Genomic DNA, 13,689 nt, shown 5'->3' on the forward strand with positions numbered 1-13,689 from the left:
TGCATCGAGGCAGCTGAAGCCTCATGAGGCGAGATATCCCACGCATGATTTAGAACTGGGGGCAGTAGTGTTCGCTCTCAAGATTTGGCGCCACTACTTGTATGGGGTTCGATGTACGATATACACAGACCATAAGAGTTTGAAGTATTTGATGGATCAACCCAACCTAAATATGCGTCAGAGGAGGTGGTTGGATGTGGTCAAGGATTATGATTGTGAGATCCTGTACCACCCAGGCAAGGCTAATGTGGTAGCCGATGCATTGAGCCGCAGGGCGGAGAGCACTCTATTGCGAGATGTGTGCTTTAGACTGACCGTGATGACTCCTGTATTGGACGATATTCGTAGGGCACAGGCTGAGGCTGTGCGACCAGAAATGCAGAAGAAAGAGCGGGTTGTGGGGTTAATCTCAGAGTTTGTCAAGGATGGTCGAGGCCTTATGACGTTTCGGAGTCGGATTTGGGTGCCGTTCGTGGGCGGTACGCGTATTACGTTGATGGAAGAGGCTCATAAATCGAAATTCTCGATCCATCCCGGTGCTACAAAGATGTATTTGGATCTAAGGAAGGAATATTGGTGGCCCTGTATGAAGAGGGACGTGGCATGGTTCGTTGAGAGGTGCTTGACCTGTCGTAGGGTTAAGGCTGAGCACCAGAGACCGCATGGCAAGTTACAGCCATTGGAGATCCCCGAGTGGAAGTGGGAACAGATCACTATGGATTTTATCACCAAATTGCCAAGGACTGCTAGGGGAGTAGACGCAATTTGGGTGATCGTGGATAGGTTAACCAAGAGTGCACACTTCCTTGCCATCAGTGAGAGTTCTTCGGCGGAGAAATTGGCGGAGATATACGTGAGAGAGGTGGTGTCTCGGCACGGGGTGCCGATCTCGATTGTGTCAGACCGTGATGTGCGCTTTACTTCCAGATTCTGGAAGAAATTCCATGAAGAGCTGGGTACTAAATTGCATTTTAGTACCGCATACCATCCCCAGACAGACGGTCAGAGCGAGCGGACAATTCAGACACTGGAGGACATGCTCCGAGCGTGTGTATTAGACTTCGGGGGTAGTTGGGATGCGTATTTACCATTGGCAGAGTTTTCCTACAACAACAGCCATCATTCGAGCATTGGTATGCCGCCTTTCGAGCTGTTGTATGGTAGGAGGTGTCGGACTCCCATTTGCTGGGGAGAGGTGGGACAGAGAGTGATGGGCAGCACGGAGATCATACTCCAGACAACAGAGCAGATTCAACAAGTGAGACAAAGATTATTGACTGCCCAGAGCCGACAGAAGAGTTATGCAGACGGGCGCCGATCCGAGCTTGAATTTCAAGTCGGCGACTACGTTCTCCTGAAGGTCTCTCCTTGGAAAGGAGTGATTCGATTCAGGAAGAGGGGCAAATTGGGGCCCCGGTATATTGGGCCATTTCGTGTGGTTGCAAGGGTAGGTCGGGTAGCCTATCGGTTGGAGTTGCCAGCGGAGTTGGGTCAGATCCATGACACTTTTCATGTGTCGCAGTTGAGGAAGTGCATAGCCGATGAGTCGGCAGTGGTTCCATTGGAGGATATTCAGGTGGATGCGAGCCTGAATTACGCGGAGAGACCAGTGACTATCAGGGATCGGAAGATCAAGGTTCTGAGGAACAAGGAAGTACCTCTGGTGTTGGTTCAATGGCAACACCGTAAGGGATCAGAAATGACTTGGGAACCGGAGCGCGAAATGCGGGAGCAGCATCCGGAACTATTTGCAGAATGAGACTTCGAGGGCGAAGTCTAATCCAAGTGGGGGAGAATTGTAACAGCCCGGAATCTCAGGTATTATTAAAATTATGTTTTTGGGGTGATTTAAGAGGGGACTCGGCGAGTTGGAGCCTAGACTCGCCGAGTAGGATCGCGGACTTGGTCGCGGGTCCGCGACTGGACTCGACGAGTCCAGATATGGACTCGGCGAGTCGACGCTGTTCAGCAGAAACCCTAACCGTTCAGTTTGGATTGTATTTAACGCCTCTTAGGCCGTCATTTTCAGTCTTTTGGTCAATTGAGAGGAACCCTAATCGCTGTGGACGCCTAGAGCAAGGGAGAAAGCTTTGGAACTTGGAAGAATTGGTTAGGCAAGAAGAAGAGGGATTTGGCTAAAGGAATATCAAGGAGGATTGAGTCCTGAGATTTGGGGGACACAGAGAGTGCGTTTTCAGGTAATACTCGGACCAAATCTGTTATTTTGATGTATTTATGAAATTAGGGTTTATAGAACCCATTTAGTGATTTGATGAAGAAATGCCTTGTTACCCCACGATTATAGTCTTGTATTAGGACCTTTAGAGGTCCAGAAGGTCCCATGCACGTGTACTTCGGGACGAGACCTATCTCAGGAAGCAGTTACTCGTCTGCATGGCATGGACTCGTCGAGTTGTTCTTCAGACTCGGCGAGTAGCTTGAAGATGTGCTGGGACTCGCCGAGTTGTTCATCAGACTCGGCGAGTGTAGTCGGGGTGGCCCCGCGATTCTTCCACGAGGACCTCGTCGAGTCAAGAGGTATACTCGACGAGTAGAAAGGGAATATTCAGGAATCTGTGAGGACGACTAGACTCGCCGAGTCGCCATGGTACTCGCCGAGTCCAGTCGAGTTGACCGTTGACCAGAGTTGACCTAAGTCTGACTTCTTAGGGATAGTCACACTTAGCTGATATGAGTGTTAATGAGTTATGTAATGTTATAGGAGGGTTGTAGCTCGTTGGTTTGTGCGCGAGTGATTTCAGGAGCTGCTAGCTTTCAGCACTTACGAGGTGAGTTTTCTCACTATACTGTACCCGGAAGGGTTCGACTGTGTGACCGGAAGGTCGAATATGTTATGTGATATGTATGCTATATGTGGTAAGTTAAGTGTTATATGGATGTGTATGCTATGTGTGGTAAGTTAAGTGTTATGTGTGCTATGTATGATATGTGGGCCGGAAGGCAATATGTTATGGCCGGAAGGCGATTATGTTATGAGGACCGGAAGGTCAGGGCCTGGAAAGGCGTATGTGCGTAAGTGTATATTGGGGAACTCACTAAGCATTTATGCTTACAGTTGTTGTGTATGTATGTATTTCAGGTACTAGCGAGGACCGTGGGAAGGCGCCGGCATGATCGATACACACTGAAGATTGTTTTAGGATCTTGGGAGTTTGAATAATTGTATTGACCGAATAATTAAACTATTTATGCCTTGTTTCTAATGGAAAATATTATGTTTTAAAAATGAAAAATTTGTTTGAAAAATTTGAGTTGTTACATGAAGTACATACCAATAATAGTTATGGGCTTAGACACCTAATCCAATAACTTAATCAATAGTGTTGCTGATATTTATATTTAACTAATCTTTAATAGATTAATAATTAGTAATTAATAAAAAAATCAAAAAAGAAATAAATAGTGGCAAAACGGTCATTTATGACCGAATGGATGAAACGTGTAACTTTTAAACCAATGAGGGACCGTCCAAGTTAATATTTAAAAATAAGGAATAAATGTTTATTTTGGTACTCGTCTGAGGGATGATTCGTGTAATTTACTCTCTCTCTCTCTCACACACACACACACACACACACACACATATATATATATATATATATATATATATATATATATATATATATATATATATATATATATATATATATATATATATATATATATATGAAGGATCAATATAAAACCATTTGAAACTCATAGCACCACATAATTAACATTTTAACCCTATGATTATTAAATAAAGGAATTAGATTAAAAGAACGCATAGTAAAATTATGCATCCTTTCCCATTGAATCTAATACTCTAAAGGGTATAATAATTTGATATTGGTAATTAATTTGATAAATAATACTACCTAAAAATAAGGTTTTTACATTAAATATAAAACTTATTCCTTTTATCGCCTCCATCATAAAAATATCATGGGAAAATGCTAGTATAACACAAAGAAGTTTGGTGAATTTACCCATTTAGTCTCCTAAGTATTTTTTTTTGCGCAATTAGTCCTTAAAGTTAGGAATTACCTTCTAACTAAACCATTATGCACCGGGTTAAGAAAACAACAGGTTGTATCCCTGATGTGACATTACAATCAATTAGATATAAATGTGATTAAATATGTGTAAGTAAATCAAATCAAACACATCACATTAAATTACAAAATAACTAGACTCGTCTTCGTTCTTTCTAATCTCAGTGACCAAGAATGAAAAAAATCTAGGCTTCAGACTTGTTTTCTCCGATCGAAGTCAGGGAGCAGCCAACCAATTAACAATTTCAACCTCGGTGCCAAACATCGATGGAATGTATCCTCTAGTGGAGCTCAACTTCAAAGGTGGTTTTCTTCGAAACCTTTTCTCGTATAATCATGGAATCAAATTCACCTTCAATGATCATGATTTTTCTGGAATGACATACTCTAAGTGTATCAACTTTCTCGAACGGTTCATGTAAGAAAGTATAAAGAAGTTATACTATTGTGAGCCAGGTAAGCCTTTATTGGTTGGGATAACTATTATTGCTAATGATGAAAACTATGATGGTTTCATTTTTGATGTGTATGGAACCGATGGTATAATTTCCCCCTATGTGGACCACATTGGTGAAGGAATATAGGATTGGTTTAGTTCTGAGATAAATGAAGAAGACGGTGATGAATTATGCATTGATGGTGGGGGAAATGAAGAGGAAATCGATAACCTTAGAGATGTGGAGGTGAAATTTAATGATCATATAGTCACTATAAACAGAGCAAAGGGTGATGAGTTTTTGAGTCAGTTATGTGATGAATAAGAGGAAGCAAATGATAACAACAAAGATAATGATGATGGGGGTGATGTAATGTCCCGATTTTCAACCCAAAATTTTAATTTTTATTTATTCAAATATATCAAAGTATAACTACATTTGTGGAAAACATGATACGAATGCGCGTGTGTATAGTCCAGCCTTTCCCTTCTCAAGAATCATTGAAGTATCTAGAAAACATTTATAATCAAATGGGTAAGAAGGAAGCTTAGTCATTTCCCCAAAATAAAGTATCCCGCAATACATATACAATGAATACACATAATGGCGTTTAGCATAAAACTGGTCGCCACTTGGCCTTCAGCATAAAGCTGGTCTGCCTTTTTCCTTCATCATAAAGATACTTTGCTACTTTGGCATTTAGTATTATGCTAGTCCGTTCGAGTTATTGTCCTTCCAAACGAAGCTGAGCCGCCCACAACTCCCCACATAATATATTAACACATATAGCAAACTACATTCCATCACTACAAGCAACTAACTAATATGGTCTAATTCCTACTACAAGGAAACTATATTCTAACATACATAGGATATATATTGAAGAAAATAATATAGTGAGAGAAATCACCTGGAAAATTACTTAGACGATTGTCTGCTGTCTGGGCAATCCTATTGGCGATCCAGCTGGCGGGTAATACGCCTAACAAGTATTAACTTATAATATGTAACAGCCCAAAATTTCAAGTAAAAATTTTCATTTAAATATTAATAATCCATATTTAATTATTAGAAATGCCCATCATACAATATTTCCAAAGATCCAATTCATCAACATATTATTTAGAAAGATCAAAGTGTCCATAATAACTAGTGGAGAAAAATGCTAGAGAGCGCACACTATGCTAACAAGCCGGGCCCTTGCCCTTAGAGCTAGAAGTACCTGAAACATCCAACAAAACTATTAGCACACACTTAATGAGTTTCCCCAAACACACAAAACATATAATCATATAATGCCACACACACATACATACAAGTTTGCCATTGACTCCCTCCATGGTCTTCATTTGGAATGCCATGGGCTACCCCCATGGTCTTATATCCCCGAGCCACGGGCTCCTCCCATCGTCTTGCCAAGTGTCATGCCCCCCATGATCTTCACATAATTCACATATAGATCACTAGCAACCATTACATATTCCATGAATAAAAATTTCATAACAATTAATGGGCCGACCTTGGCGCCTTCGACCCATGAGTGTGGTGAAAAGACTCACCTCGAATAATGAACGATAGTTGACTAGATCCCGACCCCAATATAAGCTCTACTCAACCCCTAAACAGAAACAATTCCTTAAGATCCAAAACACTTCATGGATTCACCAATACTCGTCCAATCCATGGGGTTACTTGACCAAAAGCTACAAGAGAGTCTCTAACTCCAAACACACCTTACAAGTCGATGCTTTTCAGACATGCATTTCTAATGCATATCTTAACTCTTATTAGGTCAAAATAAGGGCAAAATGGCCAAGATTCCATGCATTACCCTCAAAACTCAAATCTAAACTAGATCCAAAGAGCCAAATGCTCCAAATGGCTCGGAGATTCATAAAGTTGCACGCTTTATGAAGTTCAACCACCCAAGGCAACAAGAAAATAGAACACAGGGGAAAACCCATAGATCTAATCATAAAATCATCAAGATGAAGACTTTATACCTCCTTGGGTGCTAGAGGAAGGTAAACTCATGGATCATCTTTGCCTTGGACTCCCAATAAGGTCTTCCACCACCTTTTTCCTGCACAAGCACCAAAAACTTACACTTTTTAGGCTTATACTCACATAATGGCTCTAGGGTTGCAAGGGATGATTTGGAGAGATAGAGGCTGATGGGAAGGGGCTAGAAGGGGTATAAAGATCTTTAAATAGAGCACAAACCTTAAAATTTAGGGTTTTCACCCAATAGCCACCACCATGTTGTGGCACAATCACCACTTCGAGGTAATTGTATCTACAAGATCTTCAACTCTCGTTTAGATTGTTTCGGCTAACAATCAATCGATTTCTATCTCGATTTCTGTATCGTACACTGTTACGGTGAAGCTTCTAAAAATCATAACTTCCTCATACAAAATCAGATTTAGGTGTTCTTTATATATACGGTCTCTCTTTTATGATTACTATGACTTTCATCGATTCTATTTATCCTAAACAGTCTTCTATAAAAGTGTCTATTTATGTAACTCGTTGTTTATATTGTATGACGAAAATGGGGTGTTACAGGTGAAGCAGTTCCAATGAATTAAGAACATTCGATTTTTAATGAGTCAATACCATGCACAAATATAAGCCAATACTTGGTATGAGATTCCAAGGTATAACTCGATTCAAATCTATGTTATACAACTATGTTGTTTCCAATGGGTACCGACTTTGCTATGAAAAAATGATAGGAAAAGATTGTTGGTTAAGTGTTATAAGGGTGAGTGCACATTCAGGTTGTGAGCATATTTGATGAGTAATGAAGAAAGCTTCTGAATCAAGTATTTAAATTCAGATCACCACTGTGCAAGGAACTACAAGTTAGGCTCAATGGTCATTTATGCTTGGATAGGGAGTCATTATACAAGAGAAAAAATCTTACTTAGAAAAAAGATGAGTGTTAAAAAACTAAGATTAGCAGTGACAAAGAAGTTTGGTATTCATGTAAGTATTGGTTAATGCATGAGAGCTAAGAAATATGCATTGCAACTAATAGATGCTACCCTTGTTGACCACTATGCAAAGTTTTGGTTATATACATAAGAGATTAGGAGATAAAATCTAGGTTTCACTATGAAGCTTGATGTGAATTGTATGTCGGGTGGGAATAACTTCTTTAGTAAGTTCTATGTTTTCTTTGATGGATTGAAAAAGGGATTGCAAAATGGTTGTAGGAAGATAATAGGACAAAATGGTTTTTCTTTAAAGATATTTGTAAAATGGAGTTGTTATGTGCTGTTGGAAGGGATGCAAATAATCAGATTTATCCTATTGCATGGGCAAATAGTTTGTATGAAGAATAAAGAAAATTGGAAGTGGTTTTTGAATCTACTCATTTATGACTTGGGACTTAATTTAGGATATAGATACAGTCTAATATCTGATCAACTTAGGTAATGTACTTTAGTATATTCCATTTCCCATTAAAATGTACATATTCATTAATATAATTGGCATTTTTTACAGGGTCTAACTGAGGTTGTCAAAGAACTCCTTCCATATGCAGAGGACAGACAATGCGCTAAGCTTATTATCCAAAACTTGAAAAAAATGTTTAGTGGTGCCCGCTATGAAACCATATTCTTGAAGGATTCTAAAGCATCAACCAAGGAAGATTTTAAAGTTTCAATGAAATATCTTGAAGTATTAAACCCAAGTGCTCATAAGTATTTGATGGATAATGACCCTAAGACATGGTTAAGAGTGTAACATCTCGATTTCTAGATATTCTAAATTTTGACCCTTGGTATGAGAATTGTTTGCAAATTGGTCACAATTGGCATTTAAATAAAAAGTAGGGGTTGCATGAGTATGTTGGGCGTACGTGGTTAGGGTTCAAACCCTAATTTTTAGGGTTTGGACCCTATTTAAACATCCTTAACTCTTTGAGATCCCTTTATTCATTAGCCTCCATCCCCATCTTCATCCCAAGCAAAACCTAATTCCTTGTTTGTGCCTTTTTGAGCTTGAAAGTGTGCTTTGTGGTATTATTGAAGGAAGAAGAAAGTAAAGGGACCATCTTAGATAAGTGAATCAATTTGGATCCAGAAGCACGTCATCATTTTGCACCACTTAGGGGGTAAAAAGCTCTGATCTTTATGAAGTTTTGCTTAGATCTTGTTAGCCATGGATTTGTGTTCATTTTGGTCGCATAAGCTTGGTGTTTATGAGTATGATTTACTCTAAATCATATGAGCTGTCCTTTCAGACATTTTGAAGAGTTTAGAGTCATAAAAATGTAATCTTGATCCTTAGTTTCCCTCCATGCATGCTCTTTAGTGGTTTAGACCTTGTATTAAGTTAGCTTTTAGTATTGGGCACTTAATAGCCATGCAAGATCATAAAGTTGGAAACTTTATGATTAAGGACGTCATTTGAGGACTAGATCCAGATTTTGGATGAAAGGGCTTAAAGGATTAAGCTCTTAATAGAAGGAAAAGTTGGCTTGCACGTACGTTGGGCGTACATTATGGTACGCTGTGCGTACTTGGTCAACAAACTGTATTTTCGTTAAGATGCTAGTACGTCGTGCGTACAAGCTGAGTACGTTGGGTGTACTCAGTTGAGTTGACTCGATTGACTTCTTTGACTTTTGACTTTAACCAAGATTTGACCAAGTTTAACCTAAGGGTATTATGGGTATTTTGAGTTGTAGTTGAGATTGGTCACTATTTGATGTATAGGTGACTTGTAGAGCTGATATTCGAAGCAGTTTCCTGTTCAACTATCTTTCCGGATTGAGAGGTGAGTTTTCCTCATTGCACTTGTGGTTCGAAGGCACCAATGTCAGCCCATTGGATTAGATATCTTGGTTTTCTGTGTGATGTTATGTTGTGAGAATGTGTTCACTGGTTATGTGATTAGACTGGTAGATCTGTATGATTACATGTATTGTTGGATATGTGTTAGACTGGTAGATCTGTAGGACTAACTGTGTTTGTTGATTATTGATTGTTATTGTATATGTCGACATGTTATGGTTTATTGGGTTGAGGTGAAGCATCTCGTGCTGGAGGCCAAGATACCTAGGGCAGTCCGGATAGACTGAAGGCCCGTGAGGCGGCCCAGTCAGGTTGAAGGCCTGGAGAGCGGTCCAGATAGGTTGAGGCCCGGTGAGGCAGTCCAGTCATGTTGAAGGCTTTGAGAATGGTCCATATAGTCTGTAGGCCTGTAAGGCGGTCCAGTCATGCTGAAGGCTCATGTATCCATGTTGTTGTTTGTATGGTTGTGTGTATGGTACTTTGGGGGAACTCAGTAAGCTTTGGTTTACAGTTTAAGTTTTATGTTTCAGGTACTTCAGATGATCGGGGGAAAACAAAGGCGTGATCATGCACATCCTTCTGATTTTTTTATGTTATTGGATCTTGGGATACTCAGGTTTATGATTATTAATTTTGGAACAATGTTTTGTAAACAGTTATGGTCTTTGGAATGGTTTTGAAAAATGAAAATTTTACTTTGATCTTTGGGATGTTACAAGTTGGTATCAGAGCCATGGTTTGAAAGAATTAGATAAGAATTCGTGTGAATCCAGACTCAAACTAAGGATCTGTAAGAGTTTTCAAAAAAAATTCCAAAATTGTTTTCAAAGTTTTCAAAGGTAACCAAGGAAGGATGAGATGTGTACGATCAGTCGGAGCAAGAAAGTATACCCCAAGATACCCACACTGTTATTTGTTTATGATAGAACTACATGCTAGCTGTAGTGTAACGTCCCAAAATTCATAAACCAATTTTTTTTGTTTTCATATTAAATAAAAAAATCAACCAAACGTGTTTATCAAAAATTTATGGAAATCATAATGTATTCGTAATCATCCAAAACATATTAGAGTCAAATAAGTGAAAAGTCATGGTGTGTGCGATGCGATCATCCCGAGCTCTTCCCATTCGATCCGAAAGTACCTAAAACATAAATTGAAAACTATAAGCATGAAGATCAGCGAGTTCCCCAAAATATCGCATACCATACATATCTGCCAGCTCAAGGCTGTGTCGGATCTATTTCACCCCAGGTCTATTTCACCTCATGCGCCTGCCCAAAGTTGTATTAGGTCTATTTCACCTCGGTTCTATTTTACCCCCAAGTCTATTTCAACTCATATGTCAGCACAAGGCTGTACCAAGTCTATTTCACCCCACATATATATATATATATATATATATATATATATATATATATATATATATATATATATATATATATAGCAAACAGGCACAGACATACAACACATACAACATGAGTCACAAAGACTACAAAACACATAACATATCCTAGTGTCCTACAGTATACTGAGAAAACTCACCTCAATGTGTTGTCAGTCAAACAAATGGTCGGATTGCTGAACCGGAAAATCCCCATGCTAATCAATCAAATAAAACCCCAATTAATAATTGGACCATAAACCATAACCAAGAATCTATTTCATTTCTCCAACACCTAGGGTAAAAGACCATTTTACCCTTTCCTCACTTGGCACAATAATCGAGGCCCAAACTCAATGGCACTAAAATCCCAATGGTGGCCTAATTCCTAAAGGTTGTCCAAAGCCCAATATGGTCCCAAATCCAAGAAGGACCAAAGCCTAACAATGGCCCAAATCCCATCATGGAACTTAATTTGATTTTGTTACTCTCAAGCTTCTCATATTCATAAATGATAAGACATAGGTAGTTTATTTTGTCTTATACATCGACCACCGCTATGTTAAATTATGGATCAAAGATAACTTATATGTATGGCTTTGGATGTGGTTCATACTACTTAATTTTTATGAAGATTTGGTTTCGGTTCCACATTGTTAATGGTTGCATTCCGACCATTTAAAACTAATAAAACCAACATTACATGGTACCACATAAAACCTTAATGAGTGTTGCTATTGGTACTATCCTGTTTATCCATTGATATCATTTACATGACATCACGAATATTAAGGAACTAGGCGAACATCCGCGCGTTGCGCATAAACAACTATATAGTTGAAATCTTTACAAATATATGTTTTTTTAAATATAACAATAATGTTGTTGTTAAATTTGATATAATAATTTGTATACTAAGTTAATATAATGTAGTGATTATTTTGAATTATATGATAATACATATATCTATTAAAACTGCATAATCTCAATCGTTTGAATGACCTCTACCCACAGGTTACCCATGAATAAAAATAAATATAATATATGGTTTAATGTTATTTATAGTTGTTATTGTTAAATAATTTTTTAAAATTTATTTTCTTAACATTTTAATTTCTTTCATTGTAATTATTTAAAACATCAAACATTGTTTTTTGTTTTGAAAGGTACAATATAATCATTTATATAGAGTTATTTTTAATCATTGTTATTATAAGTTATTTTAAGCTACTTATTTGAAAACTTTTTACGATTATAAAATATGTTTAAGAAATATTTTAGTTAAATTGAGATTACAATTTAGTTTTTGCATTTAGCACTACACTTTATCACTTTTAATTATTCACAAAATATTTTTTGAGTTTTTTAAGTGGAACTAAAATTTATAGTTATGTTGACCCTATAATGTTAAAATTACAATTAACAAATTAAGCATTTTGTCAAAACTGTTCAAAAGTTGTAGCTTTAAGCTGATAGTGATTTACATATAACAACATATTAAATTTAATAAATTAAGTATAATATGTTAAAACTTAAAGACATAACATTATAAGTAAAAGTAAAAATATTATTTTAATATTAAAATTTAGTTTATTTATGATTACACTTTAGGCTTGATATTTATTTAACCTTATTCACCAACTTATAATCATTATTAGAAAAAATTGAAAAGTCATGGGAGTTTCAAATGAATGTGGTGAAAGGAAAAAAAATGCTTCCTTTATAAGTTTTGTTTCATCATTCTTGTCAAGTTTTCATTTGCGAACATATCTACTATAATAAATGAAAATGACTTTGCCACATGTCCTTCTCTCATAAAATTAGCCACATGTCATTTTGTCATAATTTGAGATATATTTATTTTCCACTTGTCATTACTTTAATTTTAATTTTCAATATATCATTAATTTAGTTTCCATAAATTAAACCTACCATAATGACTATTAATTTCAAATTTCAACTTTCAAATTCAGTTTCAAATAAATTTACAGTTTAAACCTTTATGTTTAACATTTTGTAATAATTAACCCGTTTAGTACACACTAAACAAATAATTTTAATTTATTTATTTTTTGCATGTTTTTTTTTCTCATAATTTTCATTTATTTCAATTTCAAATTCAAATAAAATTTCTATTTAATCGTTCGTATTTAACATTTTGTTTTAATCAACCCGTATAATATACAGGTCTCACAACTAGTTTATAAGTATATAGGAGCAAAATCAATTGTTCCTTCATGTCATGCTCTAAATTCACCATCCATAGTTTCATTCATAGCTTCAAAATGTTAGTTATATAAAGTGTGTGATGTGCCATTAATTACTTTGAAGGTGAAAAAGTGTTGGGGTTTCAAATGCATGAGGTGTTTGGAAATTTATGTGGTGGTTTCAAATGCATGAGGTGATTGAAAAATGTCTCATTTATAAGTATATAATGATGATAATGATATTAGGAGTCATTATATTGAAATGAATGTTAGTGAAAAATGCTCTTGCCTATTTTTAATTTTCAATGAGTAATATTGTCAAACCATTCAGGTTGAATCAAAATTGCATGTTTTAGCCTAGCAAAATTTTCTACGAAATAAAATATTTTATACAATTTGTATGTCCGTTAAACCAAAAAGTTCCATTTGTTTATTTAATTATTTTAGAATGGCTGAAAACAAAAAGTTCCATTAATTGAGTTTTTTTTAGTCTTAGATGACAATTCGATAATTAGTGACAACATGCCAATAATATGAATCGGAGAAACATGAATAAGGTTAATGTTAGTGTAATCGACCATATCGGTTATGAAATGACCCTAAGACATTTATCCATGACACAAATATTATAAAATTTTGGTTACTTTTGTTAGTAAGCTTTTTATAAAGGGATAATGACTTGAGAGGGTAAGATAGATACTTTTGTCTTTGATCACATTTGATCACTGAACTTTATTTCATGCTTTATTAACCCTTTAACTTGTTGAATTGTACTAATGTTCCTCTTATGACCGGTTG

This window comes from Lactuca sativa, chromosome 6, assembly GCF_002870075.4.
Source record: "Lactuca sativa cultivar Salinas chromosome 6, Lsat_Salinas_v11, whole genome shotgun sequence".
Lineage (NCBI taxonomy): Eukaryota > Viridiplantae > Streptophyta > Magnoliopsida > Asterales > Asteraceae > Lactuca > Lactuca sativa.